This window comes from Pectinophora gossypiella, chromosome 18 (genome assembly GCF_024362695.1).
Source record: "Pectinophora gossypiella chromosome 18, ilPecGoss1.1, whole genome shotgun sequence".
Taxonomy (NCBI): Eukaryota; Metazoa; Arthropoda; class Insecta; order Lepidoptera; family Gelechiidae; genus Pectinophora; species Pectinophora gossypiella.
Window position 1 is genome coordinate 10317415 of NC_065421.1, and position 24769 is coordinate 10342183.

The 24769-nt window shown below is 37.8% G+C and overlaps 1 protein-coding gene across 1 annotated transcript in view; it reads right to left on the bottom strand.

The window, feature by feature from the left end:
- LOC126375144 (homeobox protein prospero) overlaps positions 1 to 24769 on the bottom strand; it is a 113114-nt gene that overhangs the window by 51345 nt on the left and 37000 nt on the right. The window contains exon 3 of the mRNA XM_050021995.1: positions 17821 to 17883. The gene's annotated coding sequence lies outside the window, so the exon portion shown is untranslated. The remainder of the gene's footprint in view (positions 1 to 17820; positions 17884 to 24769) is intronic.

Consider the following 24769-nt stretch of genomic DNA (forward strand, 5'->3'; position numbering starts at 1 on the left):
ATGTGATACTTTACAGTCATGATCAATATTTTTATTTTTTGACCATCATCATCATCACCAGCCCATTAACGTCCCCACTGCTGGGGCACGGGCCTTCCCTATGGATGGATAGGGAGATCGGGCCGTAAACCACCACGCGGGCCCAGTGCGGATTGGTGGTTATTAACGACTGCTTATGCAGCCGGGACCAACGGCTTAACGTGCCTTCCGAAGCACGGAGAAGCTCGAGATGAAAACTTTGACCATTTGATGATTTGATGATTTTTGATGATTTTTTGACCATTCCGTGCGAACTAATTAGCTCTAATCGAGCCTAAAACTCCACACTGCTGATTCTTTTCAGTCAATGCTGCAAAATGCCAATAACCAAAACATTGACTTTTTTGTCTTACTTGGCAATGCTTTCAGTACTCGAAGGAGGCTATTTCTCATCAGGCCTGTATTAATCAGCGGGCTGTGCTGGTCGTTTGAAGTCCTATAAAAACGAAGACTAGACAGGCCAGGGGGAAGAAATAAAAAAAAATACCCTCAACTTTCATTCACGCATAAGTAGTAGGCGTATGCTGCGGGGGAACTTGGAATCCGCGGTTTGGGAATTTTCGAGGATTGACGCTGGAAAATGTGTTATGAGGAAATAAATACAGCAGTATATAAAGCGAAGGCAGCTGATAGGGCTGGCTGAGACCTAGTAGGATGTATATTGACCACATTGGAGATGTCCTTAGAAAAGGTTCAGTAAGATCTACTCTGAACCGGCGTGCGTATATGACACGATTGATAAATGTGCAGGAAGCAATAGAAGTATGTCATAATTTCATAGTCTCTGCTTACCCCGGTGGGAAATAGGCGTGAGTTTATGTATGTATGTAAACAGAGCCGTTGAAGATGCAGTTTATATTTAGGGAAATTGTAATAAATAGCTTAAAAAATAGTTGGTTGTGTGGAAACCATTCTAGTTCTAAAACACTAATAAAATTATTGGTTGATTCTTTATCGCGTTGTCATAAAGGCGTTTATTTACCTACATAGCTCTACAAAATTAATAAGAAACCAAATAATTGCGTACAATTAAATTGCTTTCCTAAACTATTCACATTATGACAAATTATTAGAAATCCTATAAAACAATATTTAATTTCCAGTAAGTAATATTTAAAGAATATTATTTCCGCCTTTTCGCAAAATGCCCAAGTGCATCTCAACATTTTCGAAGTTTACCCGCGACACAGACTCAAGATGCATTACGAATGGGGTCCGTACGAACCACTACACTGAACAAACTTGCGGATAAGGGCTTCAAGCATCCCCCAAAAGGGGTAAGACAGCCCTAGGTCTGCCTAGACTTTAGTGCAAGGAAAAATTAAAGGGTGGGAGATATCTGATTCTTACGTGACGAGGCGCGGCGGCGCGACGTAATGATTTTAATTTTTTTATTTCATCGCATGAATTTTGTTATTATAGTTGGTTTTACAGACAGATAGATGATCTCTAGGGTCTAGTGGTAAGAGAATTGCGTTGGTCTTTCGATCTGGATGACTCAATGACGTTTTATATCATTTAAAAGCCATAGAAGTCGATTTCAGACGATTTTATCAATGTCTCAAGCATTTATTGTTGTAAGCTAAACGCTTTTTAAAATAACAAGTCATTTAATTAAAATGTTGGCCCCTTAAAGTCCCCCTAAACGAGTCTAAAAAAACTGCCATTGTCTCAACATTTGGTCTCAAATAGTCTGAGAAGAGCTGCTCTGATTATTCCCACACTTCACCCATATTATGTTACTTTCGCATTGTCCACACACAATGACCACTTTCTGAATCTTACCTCAAAGTGAAGAATCGTTTTCAGATACAGTCGGCACCGGAAAAATGATCTTTTAGAAATTTATCTGTAGAGTCGGATCTATACATTTGACTTTACATAATTATATAATTATGTACGTATCTATATGTGAAATCATAGAAAATAAATAATGTCATGCTTAAAATTATATTCATATACTGGTCTAAGTTTGTTCCTATGTCTTTTAAATTATCTTTTATGTATTTTTTAAATAATATCTTAACGCCAGTAAGTTGCGTTCTATGTTTAATTATGCCATTTTTTCACTTCATTCATTAAGAAGTAAATTGGGGTAAATAAAAGATTGTATTGATGTTAGAATCCTCCGAAAAAATGACATATTTTTTATGGTTATTGAATATATATTATTATAATTATTTTTTACTGACTTTCTAACTATTTTACTAATTATTAACCTTTGTTATTGGAGGTGTTTTTACGATTAATAACCGGGACCAACTACTGAACAGACCCTGCGAAGCACGGAGTCATCTTACTTTTTGGACAGTCATGTGATTCAAGCATGCAATGTCCTTACCAAACAAAGGACAGTATCACAAAGTGATTTCGACAATCGCCATCCGGAATCGAACCCGGACCTCCAGATCGTGAGCCTAACGCTCTAACCACTAGACCATGGAGGCTGTCATACATTAATAATTAATTTTAATTTCCAGTATGATTTTTACTATCTTTCTCAAGAATGTTATGTTCGCAGCTGAGTGTACGTGAATGGTTGGCTAACCCTGCTGAACTTGATATATGACATTGTCTGGACAAGTGGCTACGCACCAGTTGGAGGTCCTTTGTGCTCGCTCTCCGCTTTCTTGGTTTGTTTTTACAAGTATGTCGCTTTGGGGCCGCTACAAGTACACCATGTTTATTAGACTGCTTATCTAAAACAGACAGATGACCATCTACAAACAAAAGAAACAGATATAAATAGTCACTGTGGTCTAGAGGTTCACCGGCCCGGACCGGTTCGAACCCTGTTACTGGAATCGCACCAATGGGTTATTAATTTATCTTAAGTGCAGTTTTCACTAACACAGTTGGCTCGACCATTATAGACGGATTGGTCTGAAAGCTCCGTGTAGCGTGAGTACTTAGTTCATCTTGCGATGGATTCACCTCTGACTAACCAATTGGGGTATAGTTGTGAGCTGATGTTAAAGACAAGCAGATACAAGTCACGCCTGTAACTTTCCTGACTCATCATCATCAATTTAAGAGCGACGCTCTTGTCGGTGCAGCATTTTCCATGCTACTTTTTAGGGAAAAATACGGAAGTGGTTTCCCTCTTGCTTTCGGCTCCGCAGTACTCTGACGCAAGTGGTATGGCGCCCAGAGTAGTCTATTACAAAGCCGTACTAGGACTCCTGTCCTCCGCCTCTGAATAGTACTGACAGTTACTGCTGCCCTCTGTCAGGTTCCAGTCTCTGTGACTTGCCCCTTCCGTCCTGCATTGCCGTACCGATGGCTCCCATCTTCGCCTCCTTCCTGACTATGGTGACAGAATAAAGAATACTACTACGCATAGAATGGTAACTCTCCGTCGCGCACTGATTCGTATAAGGCGTCGACTTCACCCCCTCTGGGTCTTACTTTAGTCACTAAGGATTTCTCCTTACGGGCGAGCGCAGACTATCTGTCTCACTCGCACTTAACGGCCTCCGTGGTTCAGTGGTTTGAGCGTTCGGCTCACGAGCCCGAGATCCCGGGTTCAAATCCCGGTGAGGATATATCACGAAAAAACTTTGTCGATAGAAAACGAAGACTTACACTTGCGCGATAAGGTGGCACAGGGTAGAACGCGGATTTTTGTATGAAGTGTCTTGGTGGTATGGTCGAGCCGTTAGTCATTAGAAGACTGCTGGCATAGAATCGTATAATTGAAACCTTAAATTGAGTATGATAAACTACATAAAACCTTATTGTGACGCGCTTTATCTCATAACTATTTAAAAAAAAAAAGTTTTATGTTATTCTAGAACTGTTAGCATCAAAAAACACAGATTGGTTTGACTCTCTCTTCTCACATTCTTGATTGATTCATTCTTTTCTACCTTTTTTTTCTTGTTTAAACAATGTATGATAGTCAAAACAACCTCCTTTATTAAAAGTCAAGTAATAGGGGCCCAACATAAACTACGACACAGGCACGTAGACCACTCAGCGCCATAATTGCTTTCCTTACGTAATTCTAATTGGCGAACACATGCATTAATTATTCATTAACGACCCCCATTTTACACCTTGAGACCCGCTAGTTAAACACGAAGAGCCACTATTTTGCACCTACGTTTTTTTTTAATGGGAGATTTATTTAAGGCGGTAGTTGGTTATATGAGTAATTCTGGTCACGTAGCTACGCTGGTTCCCATTTGGCTACACTGAACACACTTGTCTTGGGCTGGGATTTCGTTCAAGATTTTTATTTTGTTCCTATTTTATTTTATGTTGAAATCCCAACCCGTTTTGTGAGCTTAATAAAAAATAAAAATAAATTCAATAAAAAATAAAATTACATTACCTAATTTATTTTTTTAATAAAAAAGAAAATTTCTTTATTTTATTCTTTATTTAAGTATAAATACATAGTATTAAAGGAAGTCTGTCATCTGTTATGTTCGGGTTAATTTTGAGAACCACAGACCTAACTTCACGCGGTTTGTCATTTAATAAGTTATGTGATGAAAAGAAATACAGAACATATCTAGCATTAATTACTTATACTAAGGGGTTTTTTAAGGGAAAGAAGTACGTATAACAAAGACCGCCGTAACAAAGGGAAATACACCAATAATAAGTTCTTTGTTTACATATTTTTGTAATGAAAACACTCCTGCGGCTTTCTAAGTTCAAATAAAATCTTCGCGGGAGTATGCATCAAGAACGTTCACAAATAGGTACCTATTTAGCTTATAAAGGATGAAAGCTAAAATAAATCGTCATTTCTTTGTAAGCTTTGTGGCAGTGACATTGGTTTGTTTTTATAAAAGTGATCTAGAAAAATGAAGAAAATATTTTTTTGCAAAAAACTCTATTCTTATAGATTTCTATTTTAGAAAAAGAATTAGGAAATCTTATTGGAGACGAAAATGGGAACCCACAGAGGTCAGTTTTATTTTATTTTTATTAAGTAATAAATGTTTATATATTAAGAAATTAATTTTATTTTATTCGAAAATCAGTTGCCCCTCCATAGAATCTATTTACTTTATAATAATATTTTGTCTCAATATTATCTTTTTTTTTTGGATATATGTAGCCCTATTAATAAAACTATAAAGTATAGAGCTGGTAAAAAAAAGAAAAAAGAACATCAATCGAATTCACAACACTATTTTTCCACATATCACTTACACACCACAACACGTACTTACTACCTTTTATAGTCCTATATAATTTGTGAACTCCCTCCGTGGTCCCGTAGCATATCTCCCTAATTAACGACAAAGGTGCGCACGCGTCACGGACCGCGATCGCCGGAAGTTGGGCCGGACGTCGAGATTGTGGCCCGAGCCCTGATTCCTTCCGGTGACTCCCAGTGGCCACACGGTGAAAGGAGTTCCAAATGAAAGGAGATCGCGAGGTAACATGTGAGCGTTGAAGGTGTTGTTTGAGGTAAGTGAAATCGTAATCGAAAAGTAAGGTATTTTATTAGGTGGCTTTTTGATTTGTTTGAAGAATGTTAGAATTTATTTAGGAGGTATTTTATATAAATATGATTGAACAAAGCCAAATCTAAATAACCGCGCAGAAAAATATAACCGGTAAAATAACGCGTGTTTTGAGTATACGTTTTTTAATTTATCTAAAATATTTTTATATGCAGTTTTAATAGGAAAGCTTTAAAAGTTACGTCGTAAATCCATTTTTAACCGCGCAAAAACAGCCCAAATTTTTCAATTTTCTACCATTTTTTTTAATAAAAAAAAAATACATATTTTTTAATTTGTTAAAAAAAAATAACCATTGAAAACGTCCATCAATATCCACCGCTATCGCTTGTAGTCAGTTCCACTAAATAAGGTCGACGCTCCCTGATCTTCGCGCGGAACGATCGGGTGACTTTATTGAGCTTGTCAGACCACATGACTCACGTCGTGTTTGTACGTGATTTATTGCGAGTAAACGAGATGATTTCTTTGGGAACTGGCTGATCACTTCACAGACAGGCTCACGACACAGTCAGCAGAAACTTAACCCTTTCACGGACAGAGACCATGGGTCATTGATGGTTCATAATAGGTAGTATGACAACTTGGAATCGGAACGTCATTCGACGTTCTGTCCTTGAAAGTGTTAAGATATCAGCAGGCCTAACACGCTAACTGCGCGATTCGAGCGAGTAAATGTCAAATCGCGAGTTGTCAAATTTGACAGACGAGTTACAGCACGGATTGCGTAATAGTTACTACTTGTCACTGTATGACCCCTGCGATACCACCGACCGAATTTTTTTGTGGTCACCCATCCTATGACCGGCCTTTGCGAAAGTTGCTTAACTTCAACAATCGGAGACTTACCGCTGCGCCACCGAGCTCCTCTCGTTTTCCCTCAATCAGTGCTTATCGCTATCGACCTACTAGGGTCGTTTAATTCTGTCGAATACAATTCTCTCAGACGAGACGCCCTGAGCTGAGGTTCGCGCCCAACTGGGTACCTTCAGGCCTGTTGTCTTCTGCAGCAAATCTACAATAGGTCACGTCAAAAAAAAAAAAACTATATGACCAATTGGGGATTTTCCGTAAGTTGTATTATGATAGACTCGGTATTCGATGTCGTGGTCAGTTATATTTTTGCTCGTTTTAAATCATACTTAACTAAAATTAAGTGGTTTACAATGTTCCGACGTGACAAGATATTTTGAACTCTTGATAAAAATATCTAACCTGGATACAACCCACAATTTGGGTTATAAGATATTTCAGGTTATTGTAGAATACCCTTTATAAATTCACTAGCTATTACCCGCGATTTCGTTCTCTTGAATTCCTACTATTAAAACTATAGAAGTTTCATACAAACTTTGTCACCCCCTTTTATATCTTAGTGGTTAAATACCGTCTTAGTGGTTACTTAGGTGCTCCCCATGCAAAGATTTGAGATTCCTAACATTTGTAGTTTCTGAGATTTCGTGATGAGTGACTAAATCGGAGATCTTTCGCGTAAATAATGTATCATCATCTCCCTAGCATTATCCCGTTTCTCACAGGGTCTGCTTACCTAACCTGAAGATTTGACAGGTCCGGTTTTTTACAGAAGCGACTGCCTGTCTGACCTTCTAACCCTCGAAGGGAAAGCAATGATATATATGTATATGCAAGTAATGATATATATACATATATCTATATCATTACTTTTCTGTCAGAAAATATTATCATGTATAAAAACCACCTGGATTTATACCATCTTATTCAGCAATAACATAAAGCTCATGATTATATTCCAATCGGGGTAGTCAGAGGTACACTAAATTGCAAGATAAACTAAGTACCCACACTTCACCGAAGTTTCTGTTAAACCTACGTAATAGGTAATAAGCCGTAGCACCGTCTATACCAACTGTGTTAGGGAAAACTGCACTAAGTAAATAACCAATATGGTTACAAATCTGTCTTTTGGCCATTCGTAGCTCTGCTCACTCCAAAATTGCAGTCATAAAACCCTCTTGAAAAAAAAGGTCCAAAAATTTAAATTTCCGTCACACCTAAACCCCTACTCAATTACTGAGCATGAAAGTATTGGTATAACTATTATAACTCGACGACGGCACAATAGGGCACCTGCGAGTCGTTCTCACGGGCGACGCTCGCTTCTCACGGCTCGACTTACACTTCCTTCCTGTCCGCTGCGGTGCGTCTACGCATGTCGCGTTCGGATACGCACTCGAACGGTTGGTATGAAATTAAGTGTATTAAGTAAGGGATTATTTTGCTCACAAAGGTGTTTGAATTTCTCGGGTTATATTGGTGATGATGAAGAAATATATTATGGCAATCGTGTTGTTTTGTCTTAATTCTATCGTGTGGGTTATGAGATGGATTACCAACCTCAACAAACCTGGTGTGAGGTTATTACTGAGCCGCCAAAAGCTTGATATGGCTCATGTATAGACTACGTACTTAACATCAGTAAGTAGTAACCGGGACTAACGGCTTAACGCGCCTTCCGTACGGATCATCTTACAGATGGATTATATGGTGTTTAGATTGTTCACCAAAAACAAATCTTTGTAGATTTTACATTTGATGCAGTCTTCGCCTTTCCGCTTATGTTTTCGTTATACAATATAGTTTCTTTTAGAGAACTTTTTATATTCTTTCTCACCTTCCTTCGAAGTTTGAAAATTTACGGTAATAATTATAATCATCCCTGACATTGACGAGGTAGCGGAAAAAAAATCTCGACACCTCTAGCCACTATTCGAGCGCTAAGCCCTTAAGAGGTCACTCAGCGGTTGCAACATACACCAAGGCCCATAATAGTTTGCCGCCCCACCGCCTGGGAACAGACCCTTAAGTGACAAATCTTTTTTTGATTGCTTCCATGGGATGTCCACTTCCTCAGCCAATGATGGGTTAAGTGGGGAAAAGGGGGAAAATACTCGTAAGCTCAAGTGCGGAAGATGGTCATAGGAACTGGTGCTTTTTGTAGGAGCTTCGTGTTAGGGGACTGGTTGGAATCAAATTGATTAAAAGAATAGAGCATCGCTTTCGAATTCATTTTTTTAAATTTATTGCGGCTCTGGTTACTACACCATTTGCCGAAAAGTGATACTTAAATAACAAAAGAGGAAATTAACAATAAATTAAAAAAATAAAATAGACTACTAATAAAATTAAGAACTTAAAAAATATACAGATCAACTTAAATTATTATATATAATATACATAAAAAACATTCTTTTTAAACTCAAATTTATCTAAGCTTGAACTATACACGAATATGAACTTAAGAAATCTTTCGAATTCATATTTGGAACATTTTGGAGACCGGTTTCCTCACGATTAAAATTCAAATATAGGTACTTTATTGCACCAAAATAGAGAAAAATGATTACAAAAGGGACTGACTTTGGTACATGGCAAATGACGGCATTTTCGCTTCATCGATTTCTTCCAGACAGGTTGAGGAAAGTATGCAGATATAGCGGGTGTAAAGTACGGTCAAGAGTACTAATAAGTATACTCTTTGCATTCATGTCACATTAACTTTTCTGACAAATTAAACCATAAGCCTCATTAAATGTCAAACTAAAGTGGGTACATGATATTGTTCATGACTGTACAGCTTTCCTTCTATGGCTTACCTAATATGGGTGGGCCCGAGCAAATGGGTTTTGGTGGCGTGTAGCCTAATCTGTAATTAGGATATAAGTGGTAAGTGGGCAGTAAGTCGGATGGCATCCACTTGATTTCGAAGTTGTTTTAAGTACGTATCTAGTCTACATATTTGGTATTCCTATTATGTAATTATATCTATATATAGAGCGAACGTCGGTGGTAGGGCTGGCAGAGAAAGACCTAGAAGGACGTATATTGACCAAATTGGAGATGTCCTTAAAAAAGGTTTAGTACGATCTACTCTGAACCGGCGTGTGTGTATGAAACGATTGATGAATATGGAGGAAGCAAGAGAAGTGTGTCAGGATCGAAGCAAATTGAATTCCATGGTCTCTGCTTACCCTGGTGGGAAATAGGTTTAAGTTTATCTATGTATATATGTACCCATACCCACCCATACCCATACGCACCCATATTTAACACACACATTTATGTACAGATATATTCGATGTAGATTTATGTAGTCTCTACATAGTACATAGATACATATATCTATGTACACATATTCTTTTTTATAAAGTAAATCTTTCTTTTTCTTTTTTATTCGAATCTAATTCCGAATTTAAAAAAAAATCCTTAAGCAACTAACAGCAATATCATCCGTCCCCGTGGGAAAATAAGGCTAGTTACACAATGTAATATTGAAACAAAGGGGTTCTGTGACCCGTTTGCTCTCAAGAAGGAACCCCGTGAGACTGCCCACAGATAAAACAAAGGACCCGGCGACAAAAGAAACGATTAAAAATAAAACTGTAACGCAAGAACTGTTTTGAGTTGTTACAGGGATAATGGGGTTTGATGACGTCATTGTGGTTAAGGAAAAAAGTATGTGGGAATAGTGGAAAAATATTAAAGACCTTATGGGCTCATATTCAATATTTTTGGCGCATGAGCTGACTGCTGGGTATGACTGTCATTTGTTTTGGGACTTTGCAGGCTTGAATCACCTAATTATCCGGAAAAGTAAGATCATTTCGCGCCTGCGCACGACTAAAAACACCTCCATCTCCACCTCCCACAGTGGAGCAGCGTGATGGAATATGCTTTACCCCGGCCGGTTGATTGAGGGGAGACCTGTGCTCAGCACTCTGACGATAGGACTTATATAGGCTCTATATGTATGGTTACGGGACTTATAATTCGGTAATATTAAATTTGTCTGGCCAAGTATTTAATGTTATTTTAAACTCTTGGCACGTCATAGGAGCGAGCTATAGACACTGCAAAAGATCGAGGAGTGGAAACTTGTTCTTTGAACTCTACATCCCAACAGGAAGTAATAGGATTGGAAGAAGAAGTAGTTAATGGCTGCTTGTCTTTCGCGGCATGTCGTAAAAACCGACAGAGGGATTGTGTCCTTCGTAACATTATGGATCATTATAATGTCGTGTCACCATATGTTCTATCACATGAATCTTACTGGCCTATTCAGCTTTGGTATAAAAAAAGTTAATAAATCAAAACGCGATTACGGAAAAATCGCGCATGATATTTTTTATGTTTTTTTAATTTTGGAAACATCGCCATAGACTTTAAAGAAATAGGTAATTTCGCCGAAGATCTTACCTACAAGTTGTCTTAGGCTCCGTCCTCCCAATTAGGTATATCGCGCGAGAGTTTATGTATGTATGAAACAAATTAAAAAAAACTAGTTTATCAATTCGTCATCTGGGAAGATTACAATAGTCGCGTGCCAGCGTGTCATTAGGGCGCGTCCACACTCGCGGCGTCATATTGCGCGGGCCGCGGGACGCCACCGCTTGCCGTTAGTTAACTCGAATGCCGTAGACTTAGGAATGCAAATATGCATAAAGAAAGTAATATTACTGATAAGTAAATTATGCAAACAAAATCAAATAGCTAGCGAATTGTTTTATATCTTGCTGACTGTCTAGGTTTTGTATTTAACTAGAAAATATTTCAAAATATCATGTAGGTACATACCTTGAAAATGTTTAATAAATAATCAATATTAATAAAAAATACCTTTTTGTATTTTAATGAAAATATTTTTTGTCGAGATAATATTTTTAGTTAGATTCTTATTAGTGGCGAAAATGCCAAATAGTTCATTATATATAACCTATACCATCATAAATAAATAATAAATAAATATAAGCAACTTTAAAATATATACATACCTACCTTTTTTATTAAATGCATCCTCAAACCTACTTAACAACGTCTACAAATTTAGAATAATATTTATCGCAAACCAATTCTAACAGTTCTAAATGGCGGTGCTCATTCACCTTCAGTTTAAGCGGTAATTACACAACGGACGAGCAAGCTGTCGCGCACCGGTACGACACCGGTCTGCGCATCTGTCGCGCCGCTAGTGTGACCTTAGCCTTATGATTGTTGTTTCTTTGTTTGTGGGTGATTCTGAGTGTTTTTATATGAAGGTGAATTCATTTTAATTAAAATTTATAGAAGATAAAAATTGTTGCTTGTAATTTTGCAAGCTGTTTCTTACCTACATGGTCAAATACATAACAGTTTACTTATTAATACCATATCTATTCTACGTACATATCATTATTTAAAAAAAAAACTGACTTAGTTTACAAAGACTCATGAAATCATAAAGGGTTTAACCCTTTCAATGAGTAAGCACAAGTAACTGAAGGAGAGACAATGAAGAATCGATCAGTTCAAAGAATTCAAATTGTGTTTATTCACTAAAGTTATCATTATCACTGGCAACATATGTCCGGTGTTACCATATGTGAGGTGACTTGGCGATTTTCATTTGTTAATTCTAAGATAAAGAAGTCACTGTAAATGTGTAGAGTCGCCTCTATTCTGTTGAAATTAAATACTAAAATGAAGAAAGAGGTCTTTGAGTGAGGATATTTGTAACTTTGTCCGATCACTTTCCACTCATCGCCCATTCCAATTAAACGTCTTAAAGGAAGCCATGCATTGTTCTATTTCCAAAGTTTCAAATTATCGACGTCATGGCCGAAAAGGAACTGTGACTCGACAAGTTTCAATTTCGAATCGATGTCTTAGCTTGATTGGTTGTTTTTGTAGCGCACTTCCGGATGTTCCAAGTTCAAATTTTCGGATGTGACGTCGACGCGCTCGAACGGTTTTTCGAAATTGATATTATTTGGCGTCTTAGACGGCTATTAGAACGTCTGTCTTCCTGCTATGACTAGTGGCGCGTGCCAACATAATTGCTTCATTTGGACCGATAATGCGTGATGGGCATATCCAATGATCGACACACGACTTCCTTATTTGACTTGAGGTGTCATGCTCCACCGATGATTGATTTTTTTTTAAATTATATCATTTGTCATGCCTTCCGCAGACGTTCTAATACACCTAATGACAACTATCCATCAGAGCGGACCGTAAACAATCAACTGAAGCGGCAATGTATCGCAATCACGCGAAAACAAATTGGATAAAACTCATCATTTTACGCCTAAACGAATTAACGGATAGCAAATTTTAAGCTGCGAGTGCGTCCGCTTATTCAAACAAAATACCAACCAATCACGATTTTGTGAATTTGAAATTTGTTAAAGCCCAACGGTACTACAGAAAACCAATACCGTGTACATAGTGGAGGTACATGGTAAAACTACGCACGGGCTAAGCAAACTCTTGCTAGTGTGGGACCGCACGCACACAGCCGCGCGCCGCGTGTCTACAGTCACACACACAATGCGATATTGCAAATGGGCTAGTCGAATGTATTCGTTCGCCCGCCGGCCGGGGGTGGGGGGATGGGGGGAAAGATGCGTTTTTGTGCACTACCTACACGGCTACGTTTATGAAATATAAGTGCGTAACCGATAACGGGCTTAATACGGAATGTTTATGTGTGCATTTAGGGGGTTCACGTCGGCCGTCTAGGCGCAGGTTTTTGTAACCTGTAGGTATTTTTAGTGAGACCAAGTGGCTGTGTCGTCACACCTGACTGGTTGCTCACAGGCCGTTCGTCTTTCAGCCCCGAACCGGCCGGACGGAAAGCTACATGAAAGGGCTTACTTCGTTACTAAGAAAAAAAGCAAAAAGACCGCGAATACGACGGTTTAGCAATCAGTAGGCGACTCCGCTTGACGAGGGGTTCCATTTCAAAAAAGTTCCTGTTGTCATTCCAGACACAGTTTTTGAATTAACTTGTACGACCAACTCATGCCTGAAGCACTTCCTAACAACAGCAAAAACATTACCAATTGTAACAAAAACTTGAAGTAAAGATTAATCGAAATCCAATATAAAAACCATCTTTCGACTGCAACTGTCGATAGCAAAAGAAAAACAAAAACATTTTGATTATTAACCGCCAATCGACGAAGACTATTGAATCAAAATGGCGGCTAACTAACCTCACGACAATGAAACTCGTTGTTTCTGCCAATTTATTTAGATTAATCCGTAACTGTAGGCTTTACGTGCACGACACGTATACAAAGCGAATGCGACTGTCCACTTCTCTCACGAATTTTCGCACACATGCGAAGTCTAGTCCAGTTTTACCGCACACTGGTATGGTGCTCGTATAAAATTTATGGCGCACACTTTTGCAGCGGTCCACTACTGGATGCTATAGTCGCGTAGATCTGTGAAGGGGGTAGCTGGTCAGCCATTTCGTGTCGACGAGATTTATAACCTCTCTGTGCGTGCGCTAACTTTAGTAAGATTGTACGGTTGCAACTGACACAGCGTTATTGATATGGCCAGTGTTCTGCTGACGTTCGAAATAAAAATTTAAATATCTAGATTTATTTTTAAAGAGTTTATTGCACACGTGGATTGAATTGTACACAGAATTTGTTCCAAAATTAAATTAAACCAATTGTATAATTTCCATCCAAATCAAATGTACCGACCAGACGAAAATTCAATATTTTTTTTCATCGTCGATTACTCAAGTTTTGAGTAACACTTGCGCTTCCAAATTCAAAACGTGGTCGATCGACTGTACAGAATTTCAAATTCAAAAATGTTAAATTGGTCTCTCCGGTAATACGAGCTGGGGGCATTATTTCGAAATGTACGTTAGCCCACCCACCCTGTGGGGTCAGCCTGTTTGTCTATCGCCGCGTTTTCCATTCACCGGGCGAATTTTCCGAAGCCCACTGCGCTTCCGAGCGCCCCCCGCCCCCCTCTTTGAGCTCTCCTGTATTTTTATTAACGGAATTATAGTCTGTATAGCAGGCTACTTATATTGATTAGACGTTGCTTGCTGGGTTTATCTGACGGTTGTTCTTATTTTGAATCTGGTTTAATCGATTTAACGTCTCCTGCTTTGAGTCTTATATTAGTGTGAAAAAGTATATTTAATAAATGCTTCAAGATAGCCGATGCTATGTTATATGTAGTACATTTTTTTCTGTTTTCGCTTATTAAATTGTTTCATATAGATTTTTTAACACACTTGGAAGTTTCGGTACAGTACGTCGTTATTTAAGCCTTTGTCGAATATTCAGCAGTGGTATGTCGAGTTCTGCATGAAATAGTGAATACTACTTCAGAGATAGATGGGTATCAAAAGTTTGCTGAAGTTACTTAATAGGTATACTTTTTTCATACGGCCTGTTTCTGTCGAATTATAGCATCGGAATATTCACATTAACCAGCTAATTGGAACAGATACGTTACGTGAGGCCTTCTCAGCAATGGGACACGATAAGTACCATAAATACGAACTATGACGTCAGAAGTACTTAGTGAACACAAAACATCGAAACGTGTAGAAGCGATCAGAAGGCGTGGCGAACGCAAGGTGCGATCAAAACCTCACGCGGACACGACATGTCTTATCGGCGGCGAAAAGTAGCGCCAGTGAGCCAAGTTGTTCCATTGTTTGTTCATTACTATTAGGCAGAAACATAGACCTCGTATATAAGCAAATAGACTACCAATCTCTGTAAAAAAGTGACCGCGGCGCATCTTGTCACTAAGCGACGGCGCGGCGGCGTGTCTAGATCAAATGTTTGTCGCAATTGACGTAATGACTCTGTACAACCAATATTGGTCTTTATTTTAACAAAACATAATTTAATGTATACGTATTTACAACGCGGATCGGACTCTTTTTAGACCAAAATCCTTAGCGGTTGTGAGACTATTTTTTTATAATGTGACAGTGGGTAGAAAGCGAATGTTTAAAGATGCCACATTGAGCTTTTCACCTAAAACAACTTTATTTTCAGATTTGTCATTTTGTTCGTTACGAATCTATTTTGAACGTGTACCTACTTTGAAGAATTAATTAGTACTAAAGCTAAAGCTGTACATGGTCCTCAGGGGGGTTAAAATGGCACAACAAAGCAATTCATCTAAGAAAGCAATATTGCTATTTGACATTTGTTTGCATTGCACACTTACTTTTATATGCGCAAATGTCAAATTGCAATATGGCTTTCTTAGATAAATTGCTTCGATCTGTTCTTTTTTTTCTTTCGTTCAATTATGGGACAGCCTAAGATCATGAGATCGTGCTGCCTAGTCAGTAAGCTCCGCCTTATTTAAGAAGAATTTAAACAACAACTTACTACTCAATAATAACCCTGACACCGGGGTTGATGAAGTTGGTATTCCACCTCACAACCCAGATGATAAGAAGAAGAATGTGAAAATGTCAAAGAGCAATATTGATTTTTTAGATGAATAAATGCTCGATTCTGTATTTAGGCATTCAGTTCAGCACAATAATATTTTGATACAGATTAGCTTTCACAACAATTTCAATGCACGACGGGAGGTAGAGCTGTCAAATGTGAAAATTAGTGATGTGACATTAGTAATTAGCATGGTTTAAATTGGTGAAGATCCTATTCGATCGATTTCTCTAATGCACGTTCATGTACCCTATTCACTAATGGACAGAGTTTTTAGATACATTTTGACAATTACAATTAATTATTATTATGTGTTTCTATACTTATCTATGATCAAGTTTTTATGTTACTTAATTGTCGATAAATTCAATATGATTTTATAATTTTACTTTTAAAGATCACGCAATTCTTATTTCAAACTTCGCAAATCAACACTGCATTAGCGAATGTTTCGACCATGCATCGACGATATGATCGCAGTCGATATTCAAAACTCTGTTCTTGATTAATGTGCCTTATCGCCGTTCTATACCCATTCCAACGTTTTGAATTTCGAATTCCAATTCCAACTTTTGCTCGATACGTTCTTATAGGCTATGGAATTTTCTGCATAAAGCCTAGTCAATGAATTGGGGCTGTATTTTCATTTTACGTGCAATGTAAGCATAAAGACATAGATTTGACTCGATAAATCGTACTTTTTATTTTATTACCTAAGTAGATAGAGCTCGGTTATTCTTTCAGTTTGATTGAATATTCAAAATTAATAATATCAGTGTTTTTACAAAATGAAGACAAAAGATAAACTAAGATTAAAATATATTCGTGTAACGAAAAAAGTTCGTCTTCCGCGGCGCTACTATTGTAGATTAAACCTAGTTAAAATCTTGTTTATCTATAATCTTCGTTTTGTAATAACACCTTTTATGCTTAAAATACCTAATAAAACCCTTTAATAAACTACCACAATACTGCACCTTTGTCTACGCGTCATAGACAAGTACGTACCTATACAATTCACGCTTGGTTTTCCGCGAAAATTTTGCCGTTCAAATATTCAAAACTTTCGAACGAGGGGTCGCGTTGAAAAACTGCCCGTCGGAATTTGGTTACGTGTATAGGAACGTTATTATGATTATACATTGTGTCTGCAACGGAACGGTTACTGTATTAGCTTTTTAATCACGTTTTGTTGTTTTGTTACTGTTAACGTTTGAGATAGTGGGTAAGTATTTGTTTTATCGTTATTATAAAAGAATACGATACGTGTATACATATACTTACATAGATATACATACGTAAATATTGATACGTAGGTATTTATTTATTTCGACCTAGCGGTGTTGATGTTGCGACCTTCAATATTAGTTATAATCTCACCTCTTTATTTATATATCATGTACCATACATGTATTTATAGAATTAAATCTGTAGGTCTAAAATATTCTTATATAAATATCTTTCAAACCAAGAATCTAAGATGTTGGCCGAAAGTTTAATAGATAAACTACCTATAAAAAAATATGTTTTAAGAACTTCTTACTCAAGTAAGTACGCTCAACCGTTTTCTATATGAGTAAACTTAGCCACACATAGATACACTATAGAACACCCTGATAAGATTGAAAAGTAGTAAAAAAGAACATTCGAGATTGCTAAGCTCATTTACTCCAATAGCTTGTCGAGCTTATAAATACAGACATCTATGGGCCGAGTGATAAAACAAAAGACTGTCGCGCGAGGTGACCGCTCGCGCAAGTCTGATTATTCCAAAATTCATGCGATGCCTCCCATGTCGCCGTCCGGACAAAATACTGGCATATACGGACGAAACCGGACCGGTTTTATACGCCAAAACCGGACCGGATAGCATATAACTTACGTAGGCAAAGCGGATTATTAAAAGCCAGTCAAATGGGAATTAAAAATTGTTTCCGTGTTTGGGACTTTTATTTAGATTACGTTTTAGATGTTTTATGTATTGGAAAGTTGCTAGTAGTATAAATTAGTTTGTTTTCGATATGCAAAAGACAATATCTTACCATTAATGTGATTTTTTGCACTTATCCGACTCAAAAATTGCCCGTGGCCTCCGATGAAGTTATCTGAAACAAAAAAATAAAGAAATATCAGAAACAAAATTCCACCCAACTAACACATAGCTATAGAAAGGTGGAATAGTTATAAGTACCTATACATATTTGAAAAAGCTTGATTGAAAGCAGCTATTATGACAGTACCTAGTACATTTTATTAAGAAAATAATATATATTATATTTTTGTATTGTATATTTTATTAAGTTAAATTGGATTAGTAATTACTAACCCACCTTTTGCCATGTTAGCTATTATCTTTATGTACCGTTCTAGCCGCTTTTCTAATTTTATTTTTTCTCCTACCCTTTTAGTGATGACAATTATTTATTGGCGGGAACTCGTTATTAGCCTGGTCTCATGCATATTTAGTTCATTAAATGTATAATTAGTCTGTAAGTTCTCCAAATAATATAAAAATAAATAATAAATAAATAAAATAAAACGTACTATTTATTTTTATTCTTATTTTTCTGGTAGGTGAAGTCTCTTATTGATGACAGTAGCAAAGTAGTGTGTCAGGATAGTAGTAAGTGTATTTCGTGGTATTTGCCTACCCCAACGGGAAATAGGCGTGATATTATCTACATAATGGTAATTATTCCTGTAAACACCACCTAATTTTATTTTAAGTTATGCGCCGAAAAGGAAAGGGACGGGTAATCGACAAGCATAAAAGTTATGGAACACACGTAAATTTTAAGCACAAATCTAAAACAACCCTATAAAAAAATTGCATTGGCTAATAACCTGGCAGAATTAAGTTGACAGCACGCGTCAAACGGTTTGCATACCAGCGAGATGCCTTACTCATTCTTCCTAAAGTTAATCGAATCAGAGGAATCGGGGCCACTGTCTTTTTCTTGCTAAGCTGTATCTATAGGTACTACCTTTTAGCCGTGTTGTAATTCTATTCAAGCTATTGAGAACGAAATATAGTTTTTTTTTTTTTCGTAAGATTCCACATGAGGTCAATATCCTAATCTATTGATTTTTCACCCCCAATCAATCCCACCTTACGGTTCAACACTACTTATCGATAATCAACATAAGCTATACCTCTTTATCGACATCGATCTATACGGGTTGCCACGTGCAAGACCACCCGGCGGCGGCGCGTGCGCCTCCCCCCGCGCTATTTCTATGAAAAAAAGTAATATCCCCATAGATTTTGAAGGGATCTTTGTTTCGATGATAAGACTTATAAAGCCCGTATGGTATTGTTATTAATTGGACGTGATAAATCTTATTAGGTACTTTTTTGTGAGGTGTTGGTTGAGTATTTTGCTTGGATAAGACTTATTGTAGAAATGTCGCAAATGGCATAACTTAAGTTTTTGTTAGTTTTGTTTATAGAGCGTATGAAGGATAATAGAATTGCAAAAGCGGTATATAAAGCGATAGTTGATGGTAGGGCTGGCAGAGGAAGAACTAGAAGGACTTACATTGACCAAACTGGAGATGTCCTTAGAAAAGGTTTAGTACGATCTACTCTGAACCGGCGTGCGTGTATGAAGCGATTGATGAATGTGGAGGAAGCAAGAGAAGTGTTTCAGGATCGACGCAAATGGAATTTTATAGTCTCTGTTTACCCCGGTGGGAAATAGGCGCGAGTTTATGTATGTAAGTTTTTTTTTTTAATAATATAGGCTCGCGTTTGACCACAATCTCAACTGATAGTGACGATGTGGTGGAGAACTTAAGTAAGTACTTGGCCGGACAAATTGGAAGCGCTGCGCTGAAGACTCTCACTCGGTACAAAAAAAAATAGAAACGACATACCATACCGTGATATATAAATAACAATAACATAACATCACGCTTGTATCTCATAAGGGGTAGGCAGAGCTGTACAGTACGGTCACGAGCATTAATATGTATACACTTTGGTACCATGTCGCATTAACTTTTTAGACAAATCGAACTGTGAGTCTCACTAAATGTCAAATATGTTAGTGCGACAGAGTCCTAAAGTGGGTACATTGTATTGCTCATGACTGTACACTCCTCGCCAGCTATGTTTAAGTCCCGTCCCTATTGGCACATATCTCGGAAACCACGTGCTATCAATAATAATTATCTATGATACATAATTATGAATGCAACCATGAATCTCAACTTCTTCTTAAAACTACCACATTTCATGTACCACGCCTAACCACAGAAAAGACGCATAATAAATCAATTAATGCTACATGAACCAATATTACGTACTTTACAAATTACTTCCGCCTTTCAAGGGCTTCCTTTACCTGACAATTAGGCCCTTGAGCTGCTAACAGGCCTTAAAGGGCAATAAAGCCCCGTAAAGGGCCATAACACCGATCAATATGGCACCTGGGTGAAACATCTTGCTGCTTTTAAGCGGAAAAGAAATTTCGATGAAATCTTTTTGACTTATATTTAGACATAATATTTTACCTATGTAAAATCATATATCGTAACATCATAAAGAAGTGAAATGTTTCGCTTTGTTTTTCAGATAGGTTAGCAGAAATCAATTACAAGATCGTGGCTTTTACTTTATAACACTTGCATTTTGAAATAAGTAGTTAAGTAGGTACAATTACGATCGAATGACACCCCACTCAATTGTTTTCTTTAAAATAGAACCTTTATTTTTGACGTGACCTATTGTAAGTACATTTGCCGCAGATGGCATTAACTACTTGGCCGAGCAAATGGGGAGCGCTGAAGGATTTCACCCGGTACTACGTTGAAGACAACAGGCCTGAGGGTGCCCAGTTGGGCGCGAATCTCGGCTCAGGGCGTCGTCTGAGAGGAAACATATTTGAAAGAGTTAATCGACCCTGGGTCGATAGTGATAAGCGCTGATTGAGGGAAGTCGTCGACAACGCCGGCGGGGTCGGTATCGGGGTCCTGAAGTGTTTGGTGTCGCGAGCTGATTGGCTGCCTCTATGGCTAGAGTAATCGGGTAAAAAAAGAACCATTTGGTTGTATGGCAGAGGGAATACAAAAGATTCCTTGATAGTTAACTGCACAATGCTAAGAGAAATAGTTGAGATAACAAAAAGAGAAGAAGACATGCAGAACCTACAAAACTTCCTACTAGACTCCGGAACTCTAAGAAGTGAAGAAATGCAAAATGCCTTCTCAAATCATCTTAAGTCTACAAAGAAATAGAATCGACACTAAACACAACTATTAACCATTACCAATGGACAATACTCTGCGTGATATTGTAGCTCTATTGAAGATTAAACATTTTGCACAAGTTGTCAACAAAAGGTTACACAAATCAATTCGAACAGAACAGATGTTCAATTTCTTACAAATGACTTCTTGTCTTGATTTTACGAAATACGATAAAGTAACCTTTCTAAGAACACGAAACATTTGAAGTAAGGACCTACTTTCGAAAATAAAAGTGGATGGCATATTTCTTTTTAAATGAGAGAACAAAATGAATGAATTTAATCATGCATTTATTATTTAAGAAAAATGATTTGTCAAAAGACAATTTTTGTTTAGAATTTGTTCCATAAATTAAATCCTATATATTACGTAGGTACATTGTTTTAAGAGGAATTTTTAGGTGCAACAAATTCTCGTGAACCTTCACGTATTTTAAACTTTGATTTCTATTTACAGCAAGTACTAAAATCCATCCAAGGCAAGTGTACAAAATATCACCGCAAAAAATCACACTAAGACCCGGAAAAGTGCGTCACAATGACACTTAAATAAGACATTAATATTTATTCGCTAGTACATGCGGGCGTTCGCACCAAATTGAAGGAACCATTCTTGAGCCCCCTGACTACAATAGACCAGCCGAATTGGTCTACTTGGCCCAAATTACCACTATACCACATCCCGCATCCTTAGCCCCCCGCCGAGCGATATAAATCAACTACTTTTTCGCAAGAACAAGATTCGGATCAATGACCCGGAAGTCAGCAATATCAGTACCCGAAATCGGGAACGCGTTACTAATAAAACGCCTTTATCATGCTAAAGAAGCCAACTTAATTACACGTCATCTGAAACCTTTTTAAAGGGTTATTCTTATTCAATTCTTATTCAATCATTCGTCAGACATCAGATACGACAACGCAACCTGTCAAAATATGAAATGTATCATGTCATTAGGGTGAATTCACACGCCCACTTGTAAGACGGTGACGGACGCAGGAAGTGACGCAAGAAGGTCGTCGCGTCTTGAATGGGCACGCACACAGTCTTAAGCGTGTCCGTACGTCGCCTTGTGCGTGTCTGCGTGTGAATGAACGTACGCCTCGTGTTTACGTCGCGATTGTATTGTGAGATACGTCCGAGAGCCAACTATTGAGATTGACGGCCAGCTCGAACACCGGACAAACATAACTGATAGATGCGACATCCTTCTAATTGAGCGTTTGCCTCCGGGCTGAAATAAAACGCTTTAGTCGTATTTGGCCGTTAAAAACTCGCACTTAGCCGTTAAATACTCGCATTTGGCCGTTAAAACTAGCAACTTCTGGACGATCTATTTGTCCCGTCATAAAGTCTCACTTGACCGAGCTTAGAACAATTGGAGTTGAAAAACTGTTCGTCATTTCCGAATTTTTAATGAGCAAACACGTTACGATGAATGACAGGGGCATTGGACCCTGTGCCAAAACCATAACACACGACAACGTTGTTAATGCGGTCTGACGGATCAATCCTGTGGTGTTTTGAGCTCTATACTGAAAACATAATAACTATTATGTTTGGAGTTGGTGGTTGAATAAGCTTGTATCGAATAACACACTATCGGTATGGAGCGTAGTGGGGATGTATTAGGGGTGCGGGCAGGTGTGAGGCCAGATGTCTTGAACAAATTGCCGTGCCATAAGGTTCCTACGGTGTGGACACACCCTTACCTTTGTTGAGCGCTTGGCGTGTGCCAAGTTTTAATTTTATGCTTGATTACTGGCGATCGGGGGTCGGCTGTGGACTAATTAATGCTTACGAGATGAATGCGGCGTTTTTAGTATTGTTTTTTGGCGCATTGCTTTCTTGACTTGGCGAAATAAAAGGCGTATTTCGGAAGTAGCTATGAGCTAATGAAAAAGAAAATTACATAGATTATTTGGGGAAAAGTTTACTCATTGTCAATATAGGTGCCTATTGCATTTATTTCTGTTAAAGCATGATCTTATTAGGAAAAAATAGACGTGACTTTTCTACAAGAAGAAATCTGTTTTTCAAAGAGGGATCTTGTTTTATCTGAATATTTATAAAATGCAAACTATGTCTGGGGTGTTTCGGTTTGCTTACAACTTGCGAATTGTAGCACGGATTATAATGTGGCATTAATTGTTGGGTACAAAGCTGGAACCCTTCGTAGGAATTCATAGTTTTAATGTGTCTACAACTGTGTCTACTGGGCTGATCTCTGACCAAGTTTTAATTCCATTTGAGGCAAACCAGAACAACTGGGCTGATATATGAAGATTTCAGCAGTGCTAAGGGAATGATTGCAGTGAATGGCATCAGTAGACAGAGCCATAAGTCACTGGCACTAAAGTAATGAAGTCCTAAGATGGACAGGTTACAAGCTCACATACAGGGTCTTAGTGACACCGTAACGAATACTAAGAGGGATTATTCAGACCATGATTCTGAGTTAATATCAAGCGGAATTTTCCGTCGCAAAATTTGTGTTTTTTTTTTCAACTCTATACTTTTGCGATGGAAAATTCCATTCAGAATAATGAGCTGAATCATACCTCTCAGTATTCGTTACGATGTCACTTACACCTCGTACACGTAGTCATACATGTAGGTATGTGTAGATAGTCCATAATGATGGCGAGAACAATTTTAAAAAAGCGAAACTAAAAACGAAGTAAAATTATTGTTAAATTGAATAAGAATAAGTTTAACTGAATTCGACTTTACGAATTTGAATTCATGTTTGCAACATAGATAATTGATATCATGTGGAGTCCAGGATTTGTGCCCGGTTAATGGCAACAGATTCGCTCCTTGTTACATGGGGCTTAAACATAGCTGGCGAGGAGTGGTATTACTTTACATCTCAGCCTACCCCTTGGGGGAGACAGGCATGATGCTATGTTATGTTATGAAATCCTAAATCGAGCTAATGCTGATGACCGGTCGATGTCAACGCTACCATTCGGGTTACGGAAGTAATCTCCATTGACTTAAAAATAACAGTACAAAAATGGGATTTTGTTAACAAAATCAAATCATTGTTGTTCAATTGAACACGTACTTTCTGTGAACGTATGACAATAGTAACGTGTCACTATTGTTGGACTAAATACACCTTGTATTTGTGGGTAACTGTACGTAGATACAACTGATTTGTATTGGCACAAGGCATCATGACGTAGCATTCTCCATTTGTTCTTTCTCCATTTAATACGTATACGCATAGAGCGACAACTCTTCCCTCCCCAGGAGCGGCTGAGCTAGGTTTGCCTCACCCCCTCGAACATACTTTAGTCTTCAATCGCATGCGCGTGAGACGTCACACGCACTGTGTACAATGAGGTATTTTGTATGAAGTAACTATGTATATAGAACAATATCCATGCAAACTTATTTTTCTATATGCTACTTCATCTTTGTAATTCTATCATGAAAACTATAGAATGCACCGAAATAATTAATAATAAAATAAACTAAAAAAAACTAGCTTAGAACTTGAATACAATATCCAATGTATACGGGTACAGATTAATGAAGCTAATTTAATATTCGCTAAATATAAATTAATAATTGAATATTCGCTATATCGTCGAATTATAGTGAAATCCGCGTTAGCGCCAACCTCGCTATAGACAAGCAAGTTTCAATCCAGATTAACAGTGGTCTTAATTCTAAGAAATCGAGACTTGTTGAAATTAGATCAAAATGTGATTTTCGACGAACAGACCGTAA